Source organism: Vespa velutina, chromosome 2 (genome assembly GCF_912470025.1).
Source record: "Vespa velutina chromosome 2, iVesVel2.1, whole genome shotgun sequence".
In the NCBI taxonomy this organism is placed as follows: Eukaryota; Metazoa; Arthropoda; class Insecta; order Hymenoptera; family Vespidae; genus Vespa; species Vespa velutina.
In genome coordinates, this window is record NC_062189.1 from 692,501 (window position 1) to 710,000 (window position 17,500).

The 17,500-nt window shown below is 40.0% G+C and overlaps 1 long non-coding RNA gene across 6 annotated transcripts in view; it reads left to right on the forward strand.

Moving 5' to 3' along the window:
* LOC124947314 overlaps positions 1 to 17,500 on the forward strand; it is a 102,057-nt gene that overhangs the window by 25,479 nt on the left and 59,078 nt on the right. For 3 of the 6 annotated variants that reach the window (XR_007100371.1, XR_007100365.1, XR_007100367.1), the window contains exon 1: positions 7,208 to 7,647. The exons of 2 other annotated variants lie outside the window; for them this stretch is intronic. This is a non-coding gene — a long non-coding RNA (uncharacterized LOC124947314). Of the gene's footprint in view, positions 1 to 6,125; positions 6,358 to 7,207; positions 7,648 to 17,500 lie in introns of those variants that run through there. One more of the 6 variants, XR_007100369.1, reaches the window with a different exon arrangement.

Consider the following 17,500-nt stretch of genomic DNA (forward strand, 5'->3'; position numbering starts at 1 on the left):
GCGACTAGGATGGAAAAGGGGTAGAGACGTTGGTGGAGGTGGTGGTGTGACGACGGTAGTAGTGGTAGCTCGTTGAAAGGGCTGGTTTTGATTAGCTCTGTAGACAATACCCACTCTCTGATACCGTTGTGATTCTCTCTCTCTCTCTCTCTCTCTCTCTCTCTCACTCGGTGTGTCCCGTCGACCACCTCCTCCACCTCTGCCTCCTCTTCCTCTTGGTCTTCCTCCCTTCTCGGCTTCGCCTTCGCCGCAGCGAATGCACCAGCACTAGCAGCACCAGCAGCAGCAGCACTGGCAGCAGTAGCAGCAGCCACTTTGTACGCCGACTGTTTTGTGTCTGACGAACAATAGGCCTGCACCACTGACAGTGTACTACTACCATCAACGGTAGCACTAGCACTAACATTACTACTACTACTACCACTATCGTCATTCTCTTTCTCTCTCTCTCTCTCTCTAGACATCAGCAGAGAAACGCGACGATCCTTCCCACCACATCGCAGAATCGCGCATTGCTATCATCGTCATCGACTTGTACAAGCACGTCCGTTAACTAGAACGGTGGTTCCTCAGCGATATGTACAGCTAACTTAGGAGAAGAGACACCCTTCCTAGTAGCTCTCTCCTATCTACCGCATTAAATACCGTGTCTAGTAGACGATCGTGTCGCGATAACTTTTGCGGATACACCAACTCTCTCCTCTCTCTCACACTCTCACGCTCTATCAACGTCCCTTCCTCGATCCTTCGTTTCCTTCGACGCACAAGGTGCTTTTCCCTAAAAGGGAAACGGTGATGTGTTCGTGCCCGTCCCCATCGTTCCTTCGGCGATCTAATTGCGTACAATGCCGGAGTATCGTTCATGTGTGCCATTGTCATGCTGTTGTCATTGCCAGACGGTAAGTCGTGCGGTAATATATATTGTGTATATTATATATATATATATATATATATATATATATATATATATATATATATATATATATATATCATATGCAAGTATATGTTTATACGTAATGCAATACTATCCTTTGTTTCTATCGTCTTGATGCTCTTGGATAAGAATACGTCATGGAAAAACATTAAAAGATATCACTTTGATTCCATTCGATCGAGTTTGTTCAAGTCCAAGGCCATTTCCATTTATTCATACAACGAAACGATCTTTGCATTAGACTCCTTGATTTTAGAGAGAGAGAGAGAGAGAGAGAGAGAGAGAGAGAGAGAGAGAGAGAGAGAGGGATGGTAGGCGTGTGGGGTTGTTGGAAAATGGAACACGAAGCGTTACCATAATTGATACGGCTCCGAAGCGTATACGATCGCACGAATGCCGTACGCAGCCTGCACGGAAATTAATACGAACTTACTTACTTGACTAAATGCAAAGTTACAGCAAAGATTTCAGTAGCGAGGACGTTCACCAAGGTTCCTATTGTTTCTGATTCCCAACTGTGGTGCAACCATCAACGCTACTACCACTACCACCAACACCACCACTACCACCATTACCTACGATGCTTTACCCTAAACCACCATGTCTCCCGTCTTTCTCGGATTTTAATTTTCTCTCCTATCTTCGCGATATGGGATACGGCTTGGATGAAAGGGAGCTTATCTGCTTGCGTCGCGTGCACTGCTAGTCTGGTATGCACGCATGTAACAGTAACAGCATGTAGCCACGAGAACGTTTGAAAAAGTAAAAAAGGAGATGGAAACAATTACATTTTTTGTGTTTCTTTTATCTTCTTTATTTTCTTATTTTTAATATTTCTTTTTCCCTTTTCTTTTTTGTACGGAGTCCACTTATGCTTTTTCCTTTCTTTCGCATTACTGGCAACCGAAAAGAGAATGAGAGAGGAAGAGAAAGAGAATAAGAGGAGAAATAAAACAATTATGTGATGAATTTTAAACGTGATGTATAATTGTTTGGTTGAAAAAAAGAAAAGGGAGGAAAAAAATATAGAAAAGGAGTAAGGGGTAAACAGAAATAGAAGGGGGGAGAGAGAAAGAGAGAGAAAGGAGGCTCTGCATAACGGGAGGAAAAAAAAGAAAAGAGGGATGGTTTGGTCGACACCCTTCCGCCGTTGCTCCCGATTGGAAATTACTCCCTTTTCATCCCTTTCACGTGTTGAAAGAATAAGTAGGAAAAGCACGAAGCAGGGTAGCTATTGCCGCTGTCTCTAGGTGTAGTAACGAACGCAAATGTATTTTCTTTTTTCTTTTTCTTTTTCCTCTCCTCCTTCACTCGATGTCGAGAGAAGAGAGAGAGAGAGGGAGAGAGAGAGAGAGAGAAAGTGAATAAAAAAAGACACACACACACACACACACACACACACACACAGGCGAGGCGATGTGATGATGATCGATTTGAATTTAATTAAAAAATATTTAACGAGCGTACGGATATACGTCTAGGCTTACGCCTACCCTTTCTCTCTCTCTCTCTCTCTCTCTCTCTCTCTCTCTCTCTTGTTCAACTCATGTAAATATTAGACGATACGCGAGCATCGGCTGCATTCCGCGGTTAATTTCCTTGACGTGTCGCGACTACAATCTCTTGCTTGTGTGTTAGTAGTAGTAGTGGTAGTGCGCCGAAAATAAAAAAAAAAGATAAAAAAGCTTTGGTCTCTCGTCAACGAAAGAGAAAGAGAGAGAGAGAGAGAGAGAGAGAGAAAAAAGTGTAGAGAGAAAGAGAGAGAATGGAGCAGGGCCGGCCAACTGCCTGCCTGCGGATAATCGTGCAGGAGTAAAATTAAAAATTGCATTATCGTGCCGGCCACGTAATGAAGGCACCCGTAATGCGGCCGAAAGGCACGCTAAATAAACTGGCACGCGCAAATCGCCCTATGGTTTTTCTGCGAGTTTTCGTCCGAACGCACATCTACGAACAAGCACACGAACACGCACTTACGCACGCTCGTATCTATTTTTCAGAGAGAAAGAATGGACGCGTGTACCTTTATGCTATCGTTAGTTTTTCTTAGCTATATCAAACGTACCGTAACAAAATACATTTCATTATTTTTTTTCTTTTTTTCTTTTCTTTTTTTTTTTTCTTTTTTTTACTTCATTTGATTTGCCGAAAAAAAAAGGAGAAAGAAATTGAGTACGATTAATTATATGTTAATTAATTTAACAGAAAGGAAATGAGAACATTTGAAATGACCGTAAATATGAACCATATTTCGTTTCTTTCGATCGATAAATAATAATAATAATAATAACAATAATAATAATAATAATAATAATAATAATAATAATAATAATAATGTATCATATAAGCTATCGACGTCTTGGTGAACGCGTTTACAACGAATTAAATGAGCGAGGCACGTGCATTACAGAGAGAGAGAGAGAGAGAGAGGGAGAGAAAGAGAATCTGTATGTGTGTATGAGGGAAGAAAAAGGGAGGGTGGAGGAGTGCAGGGTGAAACGGGACGTCGAGCGTATTGGATTTGTTCATACGGGCGTTCTCTGCGGCGGCGAGAGAAAATCCGACTTCGCGTGGAATTTTTTAATTAGCAAAGAACTTGGGAAAAAAAGAGAGTGAGAGAGAGAGAGAGAGAGAGAGAGAGAGAGAGAGAGAGAGAGAGAAAGAGAGAAGTCGATGCGACACGATGGCCCGTTACGCTCAACGAATAAAGTTGTCGACGTTCGAAGGTGCTTTCCACATGGACGGATGCGGGCGGGCTGATCGAACGACACGGAAACGTGCTTGCTTACTTGCTTGCTTCCTCCTCTTGAAACGATGCTCGGCTTTTCTATCGTTGAGAGAGAGAGAGAGAGAGAGAGAGAGAGAGAGGAACCCGGTTGGCAGTGAGTGTCATCGTTAGAAAAAAACTTTTACTATCAAATTCTTCAAATAATAATATCGAACGAATCTACAAATTTTTAATTAGGCAATAACTTTGCCAAGTAGGTACATGTTTTGCCAGTTAAAAAAAAAAAAAAAAAAGAAAGAAGACGAGATCGTAAATACGAAACTAATTACTTCGGTCATATAATTTTGTCTTTCTCTATTTTCTTTTTTTCTTCTTCTTGTTTTTTTTTTTTTATGAAAAAATATCGAACACCCGCGAAAAGAAATGATAAATAAATAAACATTGTGATAATATAATGGACGTTTAGTTATGAATTGGATGGTCTATGGATCGTAACGTTCGTGAGTATGTATGTAAAAAGCATAAACATAGGAATAATCAGAGACAGAGGGACGATCTCACCCCTACATCTTTATCTCACCGAAGCACCCTGTACACGTCGTTGTCCATGCTCCCGGGGTGAACAAGGGTGGCGCCACGCGTAATGGGCTTACGACAGTGTTAAAAACCCCTCTTATCCAAGTATAATGTCGTCCGAGATCCCGATAAAACTTCCGCACCCCCGGTTAAATGACTACGACTTTAAACTCGGAATTTGTTCCGCTCATCTATTCTTTCTTTTACTTTCCCTCTCTCTCTCTCTATCTATCTGTGTATCTATCTATCTCTTTTGTTCCCTCTTCTCACTCTTTATCCATAATTCGGTTAAAGCACAACTTGACAAAGCGACGAGTTGTTTCGCGGTTTATCGAAATGGATTTAAACGTAAAAAAAAGAAAAAAAGAAAAGAAAACGTTTTCGTTACCACGATATAATCCTGAGTTAAATTAGAAATTTAAATTTCTATCTTACAAATGAAGATGCTCTCGCGCTTAAATAAAATACATACCATGGATCTGCTGAAGTACCAACGTCGATCCTAAAATTTAACGAGTAATAATTGATACTTTGATGGAGAAACGTAATGAAAGATTCTTCGACGTTCGATTTAATCATATCGAAGAAGATATATATATATATATAGAGAGAGAGAGAGAGAGAGAGAGCGATAGACCGAAAGAGACACGAATAAGAAATAAGAAGTAATGTATGAGGTGAAAGAGGAAAGAGTAGCTACTACCATGCCGGCAGTGTCTGCATACCGGCCGATATAACGTAGGAAAGTTCTCGCGTCGCGAATCATTCACGCCTTGGACGAGGGGCGCGCATAAGCTAAACCAAGGTCCATACTTGGACGCATGCTTCCATACGAATACGAAGTCCATAATGCGTGCTCCATGACACATCTACAGAAGAATGGTTAGCTGAGTTAGCGAGCGAACAGAGCGAGCGAGTACTCTCTACGTACATATGTACGTATGTAGGTGTATGGGTTTGTGGTAAGCTGTGTGTTCGCGCGAACGGGTATGCGTGTACGTGTGCGAGAGGGGGGATTCGTCTTCACCCCTTCTACGACCGTGGCAACGCTGCGATGGTCCATGGGCGCAGCGATCAATGCCACCGTCGGCTCTCTATGATTCATCCCCACCAGAAAAGACCGTCGCCATGACGACAGCATCCCTCTAGCATCCCCACCAACTCGACCAACTCGTATATGGTGGGGGCTATCGAAAAGCCACGAAGGGGTAGTCTTTCTCTCTCTCTCACTCTCTCTCTACACATATGTGTGTATATGTATATATATATATATATGTATATATCTATCTCTTTCTCTCTGTCCAAGCGGCGTCGCCGCAGCAAGGAATTCCTAGGTAGGCGATGCGCTACACAAGAGGGGCAGTGAGGGGAGAGATTGGGAAGTTTGGGGGATTTGGGAAAGGGTTGGGGGACGCGAGAATGGTAAGGGATTTTCACCCTCTCGTACGATCCTACGCGTGATCCGTCAAGGGTCAGGTGGGTCACTTCAGGTGACTCGGACACTGGCCAGGACCGTCCGTACTATCTATCCTCCTCCTCCTCCTCCTCCTCCTTTTCCTCTCGTTGCTCGACGACAACCCGTTTACTTCCCAACCCACTCCACTCAGCGACATATCGTAAATATTCTTAGCGAATATTTAATACACACCACGGAGATTTTCCAATTCCAATTTCTTTAATGTCTATTAAAACAAAGGGCTACTTCTCGTTGGTTCTATCGAAATTAGGTACATCGATATTTCTAATTCGTCTTTAGATATGGAACGTTCTACGTTGGATCGCATAAATCTAAATAAGACGTCAACGTGTATATGACAGATAGTACATCTTTACTTTTTCTCATAAGTTTCAGTTAGGAAAGTCGGTAAGATTGATCTTCGCCGTACCGACGCGAAGGTCGGACTTTATCAGATAGAAGAAGAAGAAGAAAAAGAAGAAAAGGACGGTAATAGAGGGGACGTAGGAGGGTGACCAATGGGGTGGTGGTGATGGTGGTGATGGCGAGGAGGTGAATCAGGGAGGATGGGAGAAAACTCGATCCGGCTGTAAATCGAATTACGCGGCCTGTTGAAGATAATGATATTTATGCGTGTCAAGTGTACGATGTGTGGTCTACTGGGTAGGTACATGTACAGCGCGTATACATATCTAAATGCATACATACATAGATAGATACATTCGTACGTAGATATATACGTCGGGTATATGCGTGCCCATTTGAAAAGGTACAGGGAAAGAAGAGGAAACGGCGGGAACTTTGAATATACATGTAAAATCTACATGGATGGATATCTCTATACGTAAAACCTATCGTAGCATTTTTGTCGCTAAATCATCAATGAGACAAACCTATATTTATCTATGGTCGTCCATTTTTCGTTTGATTTCGGCGCGAATTTTCCACCGCTCCATTTTTATTTATTTGTTTTGTTTTTTTTTTTTTTTTTTTTTTTTTTTTATTCCAACGTTCAGAATGGACGATAATATGATCGTCGAACAATTTGCGTTAAGGATCTATTGCTTTCTCTTTCTTTTGCAATCGACAAAAGGAATAAAAAAAAAGAAAAGTAAAATAAAGAAGACGCAAGTAAGTACTATATATGAAAGAGAGAGAGAGAGAGAGAAAGAGAGAGAAAGTTGATACACGAAGCGAGAAACGCGGGCAGGGAAAAGCTTAGGGGCTGCTGAGCCACGGGGTCTCGAGCACGAAGTTTTCACATTGTCATTTGGGAAAAGCGAAACGAGCGAATGAGAGAAACAGAGAGAGGGAGACAGGGAGAGAAAGAGAGAGAGAGAGAGAGAGAGAGAGAGAGAGAGAGAGAGAGAGAACCCGAGGTGGACCACTAGGATCCATCCCCACATAGGCAACGTCTAGCGTGCAGGGGTAACGTCGATGGTGGGGACACTCAGGGGAAGATTAGAGGGGTGGGGGAGCTATATAAGGCCGGTGCGAGGGGGGGAGAGCTCAGTTCGTTCAAGAGAAGCGTATCGGTCACGTCGAGTTTCGAAGGTTGTTCACAAAATTTTCACACCGGATCGTAACGGAACTCTCTCTCTCTCTCTCTCTCTCCCTCACTCTCTCTCTTTCTCTACATATATATACATATATATCTATCTCATTCTCTAGTTATCTCTCTGTCTCTTTCTTTCTTTTGTCTCTTTAAACGTAACTTTCAACATTTTCCGTTGTTTCACGTAATTTTGCTTTCGGTACGTCGTCCGATCGTCGCGACAATATTCAACGTTCGTCGTCGTCGTCGTCGTCGTCGTCGTCGTCGTCGCCGTCGTCGTCGCCGTCGTCGTCATCTTTGTGAGGAGAACGCGAGGATGTTCAGAAGGTGTTCTCTCTCTCTCTCTCTATCTCTCGGCAGATATTTCTTCGTGGTGAAGGAAAACGTCCATATTAAACGTAAGTAGACTACTACATACATATCTATATCATTGAATGCGATTATGTTATATCAACGTCGGGCCATTTTGCATTACATTTTGTAGAGATAAGATCGTTTCTTCTCTCTTTATCTATCTATCTCTTTTTCTCTTCGTCTCTTCCGCTGTATCTTTCTCTCTCTCTCTCTCTCTCTCTCTCTCTCTTTCTCGCTCCCTCTCTCTCTCTCCCTCTCTCTCTCTCTCTCTCTCTCTCTCTGTCTTTCTCTGTCTTCTCCTATCTCTCTCTCACTCTCTCACACACGAGTATCGGTCGTACGGGATCGATCGGTTCGCGATGAAAAGGGATTACCTCGTTCGTAACGTTCGATGCGTGTGTCGAAAGCTACTTTTATTTTTTATTTTTTTTTATTCCATTTTATTCTTTTTTTTTCGTTTCCCTTTTCTTCCCTCTCTGTCTCTCTCTCTCTCTCTCTCTCTCTCTCGTTCTTTTTTCTTTTTTTTTTTTTTTATACCTTTTCCGATGCCGGATTTCAAAGCAGAGATACGTAAGCTGATTTTTCGCGTCTAGACCATCTCTTTATTACCTTCTCGTGCTCTTGGTTTTACCGTCGCGATGGAAGAGAAAAAGAAAAAGATCGAGAGCAAGAACGGACATGTATAATTCGCGAATTGTTTTTTTTTCTGTTTCTTTTCTTTTTACGTTCAAATAATTATTTTCTAAAATGGCGCAAAACGATACGTTGTTCTAATCGAGATAGACAAAGATTACCGATAGAATTAATTCGTTCCGCGTGCGTTTTATCGAGCGAGTATTGAGGAGATAAATGATAAAAAGAAATTATTTTAAGTAAATTAGAGGTTAGGTAGAAAATATCAGGTTCACACGTGATTTCTATTATTCTTGATTATCATCGTTCTCATCCCGGATCGTGAAATGTATTCTCATGTCTCTATATTTATTTCGTTTCGTACGTTTAAAAAAAGAAAAAAAAGAAAAAAAAAGAAAAAAAAAAAAGAAATCGTCGACTTTAATTTTTGTTCTTTTTCTATCCTTTCTCTCTATCTCTATCTCTGTCTTTTGTAAAACGAATTATTTTTAATGGCTCTTCTAGTCTTCTTCTATCAAGTTCTATCATCTTCTCTCGAGATCTTACATAAAAAAGGATCTCTCGAGCGTATCGCGAAAAAGCTTGTTTACAAATTGGTATATTTTGAACGACACGACGTGTCTTCTGCCATTAATAGTATCGAGGTCGCTTCAAAGCTACTTTTTTTTCTTTTACTTTTATATATCACCTTTTTATGTTTCGCTTTCTTCTTTTTTTTCGTTCATGTTTTTCTTTATTTTTCTTTATTTATTATTATTATTATTATTATTATTATTATTAATATTATTATTATTTTCTATTTTTCTTTTTCTTTTTTTTTTTTTTTTTTTAAACGTCCATATGTACAATTCAATATATTTATATGCACAAGTGCATGTATGTAAGTATTTTCATAGTCGATCATCTCACTCGATATAAGATATATAGGATATAAGATATTGAAAGGATCGATAAATTAATAATGCGATTTCGAGATTGTGCTCGATCGCAAAATAAAAACTATAATCAAGAAAATTATTTTTAACGTGCAAGAATACACACATATATATATATATATATATATATATATATATATATATATATGATGTTACTCAAAGCAGGTTATTTATATGAAACTGTGAGCAAAATAGACAAGGGAGGGGGGCGGAGGAACGATGGTGCTAACAGCAACACCATACACATAATATATTTAATATCATTTGCTCTTCGGTAGAAAAAAAAATCGACTCATTCAGTGTGGTAAAAAGTTACTGGCCAATGGGAATAGAGAGAGAAAGAGAAATAGAAAGAGAGAGAGAAAGAGAGAGAGAGAGAGAGAGATAGAGATAGAGCTGTACGCCTAATTAAGTCATACATCCATGCATGTACCCGTCTCTTTTTACTGCTAGAACTTCTTTTTATTGCGTATATAGTACTCGACCAATGTCTATATATTATGTATATATACATCTCTCTCTTTTTTTCTTTTTCTTTCGATGAATAAACTCGAGTGAATACACGCGAGTACGACGAACAAACAAATTTTTAGATTCTACCGAAATTGTAACACAATGGACCCTTGCGCGATATTTCAAACGTGCTGCAAGCATGCAACACACATACATACGTACACGCACTAATCATGCATACACATGCGCACGCACGTACGCAAAAACACACATATATACATACGAAGCGTAGCATTCTTTAGAACTGCCACCGCACTGCCACCCATCGTTCGTTTCTCTCCGTAAAAACGTTAGAAAGAGTGAGAGGTGGGGGGGGGGGGGGAAGTAGCAGTGATGGTGGTTCTGATGGTACTGGTAGTGGTGGTAGTATTGGTGGTGGTGTTGGTGGTGGTAGGAGTATTATAGGATTAAGAAGAGCGAGGGAGCGAGAGTCGATTCTTTGTGTACTTTTCTTCGCTTCCGTGTCGCTTGCTGCTTTGTACTCTTGAGAAGTATAACGATCGACGCGAACTTCCTTCTCTGCGAAAGGTTGGAGATGTAAATATTTTATTGCAATACATACATGCATACTTAAATACGTCCGTACGTACGTATCTATAAGTAATAAGTACATGACCGAAACCATAGCTTGTTCTTTTTTTTTCGATGTCGATTTTTTGTCGAGTTATACTATATATACACGCATATATATATATATATATATACATGTCGAGAAATGTATTATTAAAGATAAATTTTATTTTTATTTATTCATGTTATATCAATATGGCGCTGGCCAAATGAAAATTTGATAACACGTTAGATTCTACCTATATACATCTCGGATTATATATATACGTGTGTGTGTGTGTGTATACGGTGTTCTAGAATGTTTTTATCTAATCTCTGATTGATTTTTTGATACAACGATGTTTCAAATTTTTCAAGCAAAAAATGAAATATATGAATTGAAACAGATAATGGATTCTCGAATAGATTCTTTAATAAGAAGGAAGAGCTTATCACGTTATCCGGATGCGAATTCTTTATCCTTTTTCTTTTTTACAATTCTTTTTTTAATCGATAAAAATGGCCGACATTTTAAACGTTTTTACGCGATCATAATTTTATAATTCATAAAATTTCAACAATTTTGCAAGGTTGGATGCTCGCATAAATTCTTTTTTTCCTCTCTTTTTTTTTTCAGCGTTAACTAGTTATTCTCGAGAGGATTAGTATAACCAATGAAAACACGTAATCTCAGGACAGTAACGAGACCACATTTGTCCTACTAATTTATCGACACGGTAAAAAGCTTTTTCACGCTTCGCGAAAATATCTCAATTTCTGCTAACGTTCTCTGTGAACAGGTATATATATATATATGTGTGTGTGCGTGTGCGTGTGTGTGTGTGCGTGTGTGTACGCACTCGTGAAGTGGCTAATACGAATTAATAATGAACCTGTCGTGTAAAAAGAAACGAAAAGGAATCACAAAATGGTGCCGAAATAAAACAAACAAATATGGAAATATGGATATAATATTTTACTACATATCAAATTTTCTCTAACATATATACATACGTACAAATATATATATATATATATATATATATATATATATATATATACCTAGAGTAAATCGAAGGTGAGAAAAAAAGAATTTAATGAAATTTTCGGATTTACGTATTTTTTGTGATCCCTTAAAAAAAAAATTTTCACAACGAAAGAAGAACCACCACCGTACCGATGGTATTTACTTTAATGAGGAAACGAAAAAGTTCACTGATATAAGTTTATACGTGTATCATCTGTACTTAGTGCCCGTTCACACACACACACACACACACACATATACAGAGTGTCGTTTTCTCTCTTCAATTTTTCTCACTTTTTCTTTGCTAAGTCGCAATCAGAAATATTTCGTGTCTCTCCCTCTCTCTCTCTCTCTCGCTCGCTCTCTCCCTCTGTCACACGCTCACATACATCGTTTCTATATAAAATTGTTTGCGCGCGATGAGAGCTCGCTACCGTTAATTAATACTAATGCGAACGTGCCTCATTAACGGTTTCTTTCATTAAATATTCACACTACCCGAACGGCTTCTGTATGTCCTTGCTGTGCTGCATCGATTCAATCGCATTGTGAAAGGGACGCCAAATGAAAAACTTGTTTCATACCTTTTACTGCTTACTTCGCATTTCTTTTCTCTCTTTTTTCTCGTCTCTCTCTCTCTCTCTCTCTCTCTCTTTGCTCTTTCTTTCTTTCTAGGTCCCACGACAAGAAATGTTGCGCTATTGTTTACAATGAAAATGCCTAATCAAAATATGAAAATGTATTTCATTTTTTTTTTCCTCGTTATCATTGTCCATTATATATCAATATAGTACAACGTATTTATTCTTCTTCTTTCCGTCGATATAAAGAGAGAGAGAGAGAGAGAGAGAGAGAGAAAAAAGAAAAAATATGAAAAATGGCGTGTTCCCGAAAAATCACTGTTGATGCACATACGTATTTTTTCTTCTTTTTTTTTTTTCTTTTTTGTTCTTTTTTCTTTTTTTAATTTTCTTTTTTCAATTCCATTTTTCACGGAATAAAAAGATTATGACTGGCCGCGATCGTAAATCTTTCAGGTTTACTGATTTTTTTCGCTCTTTTCCCTTTTTTCTTTTTTTTTTTTTTTTTTTTTTTTTTTTTAATTATTTTTATTTACAACTGAGCTATTTTTATAATTAACGAAACGTTTATATTTATTGTCGTACGATCGATAAGGTTATATACGTAGAAAAAGTTCGACCATCGTAAAGATTGTCCGAGCAAATGGAAAAATAAAGAAAGGAAGGGAAGAGAAGGAAGGAAGGAAGGAAGGAAGGAAGGTAAACGCTACGTAGAGCGCAGCAGCAGCAGCAGCATCCCTTTGGTGGTATCATTAATCTCGTCTTTGTCGGAAGGATTCTTCTCAATGCGAGAGAATACTTTTCTCTGGGTATACTCTATTTTTATCTCTTTCTTTCTTTCTTTCTGTGATGCTCTAAGAAAAATGTCCGATAAAGTTTGTCGATCGTTGGCTCCTCTCACGTCTTACATAATTTTTCTTTTTATTTTTTTTTATTTTTTTTTTGTTTTCCTTTATATCTGTCTTCCTCGCCAAAGGCGGGAAACAGCTTGCCGAATCTCGAATTGTTTGTGGAATTCCATAAACTCTGATTCGAGATTGTTCGATGCCGTGGGCGAGTAAACGATTCCGGTAGGAAACGTAGTTCTGAAGTGAGATAGATAGATAGATAGATAGATAGATAGATAGAGATAGAGATAGAGATAGAGATAGAGATATGGAGAGATGGAATGGTAGGAGAAATCGATCGATTCCGGTCTCGAAAATGCCCAAACACTAGTTTACGACGCGCGTTGGGCGTGAAAATGTGAAATTAGGTAGGAAACCGACCTAGAAACACCAAATCGTACGGTTTGATTTATTGACTTAAAAAGTAATGCTTAGCGTTGGTTTATCTAAGGTCGTAAACTAACAAAATCGATAATTTCATCAAGATCGATTGAACAATATTTCGATTTTTGTTTATTCGTTTCTATGTGTGTATGCGTGCATATATATATATATATATATATATATATATATGTGTGTGTGTGTATTTAAACAAATAATAATAATTTTTTATTGCTCCGTCCAACTTTAATTATCGAAAACTAGCCGTCTAAATAAACTCTGCTAATACTACAGAGAATTCGTTGTCCGGCCGATGGAACCATACAGAGAGATAGATAGATAGATAGAGAGAGAGAGAGGATGAGGGTGGGAGAGAGAGAGAGAGAGAGAGAAAAGCCGACGTCGACGATAATATCGTTGGCGTGACGCGCGTGTAGCCACCGATGTCGTTGGTAGCGCTGCACCCGGCTTCATCGTCATTCATACCTCAACGTGTATAATCCATCTCTATGATTTAATCATAAGCGCGCATCGGGGTAAAGTCATGAAAATTCAGCCGATCCTGTCAAGATCAGAATTTTCTCTTTTTCTCTCTCTCTCTCTCTCTTTATCACGCGCGTTTCCGCTTTTTACATCGTCTCCCCAACCCTCTCGTTTTTCAACGTTTTTACATACCGCGATTATACTTACGTCCAATTTGTTTATACGTATGTATATTACTTCGAAGTGGAATATATAATTAGAGTTACATTTGAAATTAACTCGAATATCATAGACCTCATATGGATCGGGGTGGGGGTGAGGAGGATGATGATATCAGTGGTTATCATCAGAGAATTAAAGAAAGAAAAGAAAAAATAAAATTAATAGATTCATAAATATGAAGTAGTTATTGGATCCATACTGAAAGGAAGAAGAATAAAGATTGAACGAAGAATGAGCGAGCGAACGAATGAATGAAAGGAGTGTATGAAATAGAAAAGTAAGTTTGAGAGCCGCTGTTACAGATGGAAGATCGTGAATACGGATGAGAGAAAACGTCGATCGATGGGCCGCGCGTCTGTCGTCTTCTCCGTCTCCTCCTCTCATCATCGATTTGTTTTATTCGCTGTCTCCGAAATATATCCCGAGCATCGAATGAGAGAGAAAGAGAGAAAGAGAGAAAGAGAGAAAGAAAGGAGAAGCCACGCGATCCCGGGCCAGGAGTCGGCGGCGCCTACGTACAGAACGCTTCGCACAATAGCCAGGCGGCTGACAATGGCGTCGTTAGCGATGGCCTCGGGCAGCTCTCTGTCCTTCTGCCTTCGAGCCTCGGCCAACCTCGCCCTCTCTCCTAGTCTGCAACCTCTCTCTCTCTCTCTGTCTCTCCCTTTTACTCCTACTACCCTTCCTGCCTCTCTTGCCAGGACGAAATGCAAACGTCCGGGTCCAAAGCCGACGAAGGGAGCTTAGCGCCGGCGCTAACCGAACGCCTACCACCTCCACCCTCACCTCTCTCTCTCTCTCTCTCTCTCTCTTCTATCTCTACCCTACCGACCGAGAGCAGCCTCCGAGGCAGCGATATCGTAATGATCTTTCCATGACGCGTTCAACGCGCCCCACGTTCGTGAGAGAAAAGCGCCACTGCTTTGCTCTCTTGGAAGAGGAGCATAGCCTGGAAAAGGAGAGAGAGAGAGAGAGAGAGAGAGGTGAACGATTTCAAACTTAAAAGCCATTACTCCATATCGTTCACCCTCCCTCTCCCCCCTCCCTTCCCTCTCTCTTTCTTTTTCTCTCTCTCTCGCACACTTTTTTCGCGCTATTTCTTCCTTCCTCCGTCTCCTCCTCGCGTCTAACCCGGCATCTTCCAATGCTTTAAATGACAAACAATGGCGCTGGCCCTCGAGGCCACCAACCAACCAACCACCTCCCCAACCTCGTTTCTCTTCTTCACCCCTACCTCCTCCTCATTCCATTCTCTTATTCTCTCATTCTTTCAGTCGTAGAACCGTGCACCCATTAAATTCGGCGTTAATTTGGCCAAGATGGGCTGAACGGTCAGTGGGCCTTTGCTCGAGTTAATTAAGCGTTGCGGTAACCCAAGTTCCAGTCCGTTGCAATGAGAAGAGAGAAAAAGAGAAAGAGAGAGAGATTGAGACTGCAGTAAGTACTTATATAGTTCGGTACTTCTACCGCAAAATAATATCTTTTAGCTACTTCAAACTTTGAATTCCTTTCAAAATCTCTCTCTCTCTCTCTCTCTCTCTCTCTCTCTCTCTCTCTCTTTTTCTGTGTGACCCCCTCCGTCTATTCCTCTTTATCTATTTCACGATCGTTTTCATAGAATTTCACCCCCAACGGAATTCATTTATTGTTAAGATCTTTTACAAAGTCGTTATTCAGCTCACGAAAGGTTGGGTAAGGCGATGCATAGAGAGCATTCGTTAAAACGCTAACCGCTTTCAAAGTAAGCGCCGACGCGCGTTCTTATGGGATTACGAAATTGGATTACTCGCGAAACTCCGCTACGGAATATTTCGAATTCTTTCCGGAAGCGTCTTCTAACCGTCTCGTCCTTTGTCATTTTACGAGATATTATAACACCCTGTTTATCGTCTTAGACCGTAGACTTGTTTTAAAATTTTCAAAAAATAAAATAAGAAAGAAAACAAAAGAAAGACAGATCAATTTTCAAGATTATCTACTATATCTCTATTTTATATATTATATATATATATATATATATAACAAAACGTTCTTTAGAATTATGCATTTTCACGAGCATAGAATACGAGCCGGGAGCGGGTAAGGGTATTCTGTTAGAATCAAAGTAAGGCAGAGCGTATACGAACGCCTCTTACGTGAAAATTTACTTCCATAAGGAAGAATCAAGAAAATCCAAGAGGAAGAATGAAAGTTGTGATGTGAGGTGGGGTAGGGCGGAATGAGGTTGAGGATGGGAAAAGAAGAGAGAGAGAGAGAGAGAGAGAAAGGAGGAGAGGGGTGGAGGGGCAAAGGAGTCGAGAGCGGATCGCGGAGTAACAGGATTTTCGGATTAGGGTAACACGGTCCTGGTAATTGTTCCCTTGTCTCTATTCAATCCGGAGAAGAGGTTCTAAAAAGGTTTTCGAGGGAAAAAAACAGAAGAAGAAGAAGAAAAAAAGGAAAAAGAAGGAAAAAGAAAAAAAAAAGGAAAAGGATGCTTTTCGTCGAATAAAACGGAGAAAAGGGTGGACGGGGGATAGTCACTTCTACGGCACTCTTGTCCTCTTTGAACTTTACGCCCAATTAACTCTCCGCCGCGACGTCGGTTAATTCTCTTGTTTGCGTTTCCGCCTTCTTTCCGTTCCCCTCCAACCCCGACCGCTACCACCCCCAAGAACGACGACTACGACGACGACGACGACGACGACGACGACGACGACGACTTACCCTCTCAGGAAAAGTCGTTCTCTCAAACGCCTTTTCGATCCATGACATTCAGAAGAATATAACCAAATCAATTCGGTTGCTATTCCTCGAATTCAACTTTCAAAGTTCATTAATCGTCGTTTAACCGAACTTTCAACTGCTGTTCTTTCCTCGATTGGTGATCCTTTGTCACTGAATATTTTCTTTTCATTTTTCTTTCTTTATTCTTTTTAAGAGTGCTTTTGCGATCTAAGATCGTCTTAAAAATTATGTTCGTGCTTTTCTTTCTTTTCCTCTTTTTCCTTCTCTTTCTTTTTCTTTCTTTTTTTTTTTTCGTACACACTGTAACTTTCAGTGGCTCTAATTGTATCCGTTTTAGATCGAACGTAATCGATACTAGATCGAACGATACACTCTCTTTCTCTCTCTCTCTCTCTCTCTATCTATCTATCTATCTATCATAGACGTCTTCGAAAAAAGCATGAGAGAATGGTACGAGAGAGAGAGAGAGAGAGAGAGAGAGAGAAGGATGGAACGGTACTTCGAAATCGAACAAAGAAACCTCGAGGGCTCTCCGAGAGTACAGGGTGGAAAAGTGGCTGTTTTACGAACACAACAGAGTACTGGGAGCCTCGTCGTTGCACGGCATAGGTACAATGTGAAGACTCAAGAAGTGAGAAAGAAGGAGGAGGAGGAGGAGGAGGAGGTGGTGAAAGAGGAAAAGGAAGAGGAAGAAGAAGAAGAAGAAGAAGAAGAAGAAGAAGTAGTAGTAGTAGTAGTAGTAGAAGTTGAAAGAGCATGGAAAGGGAAGAAAGCCGCCGTAGTATGTAGTACATCGGCCGAGATAGCTAACACCTCCTAGAGGAAAAGGTGAAAACCCTGACAGAGAGATTGACGCGTTTCAAATCGACCTAGAATTCGTTTCAACGTTAGACGATTCGAGATATTAGCTATTAGAATAAACTTTGTCTTTGATGAATATTTTATTAACAAAACAAAAT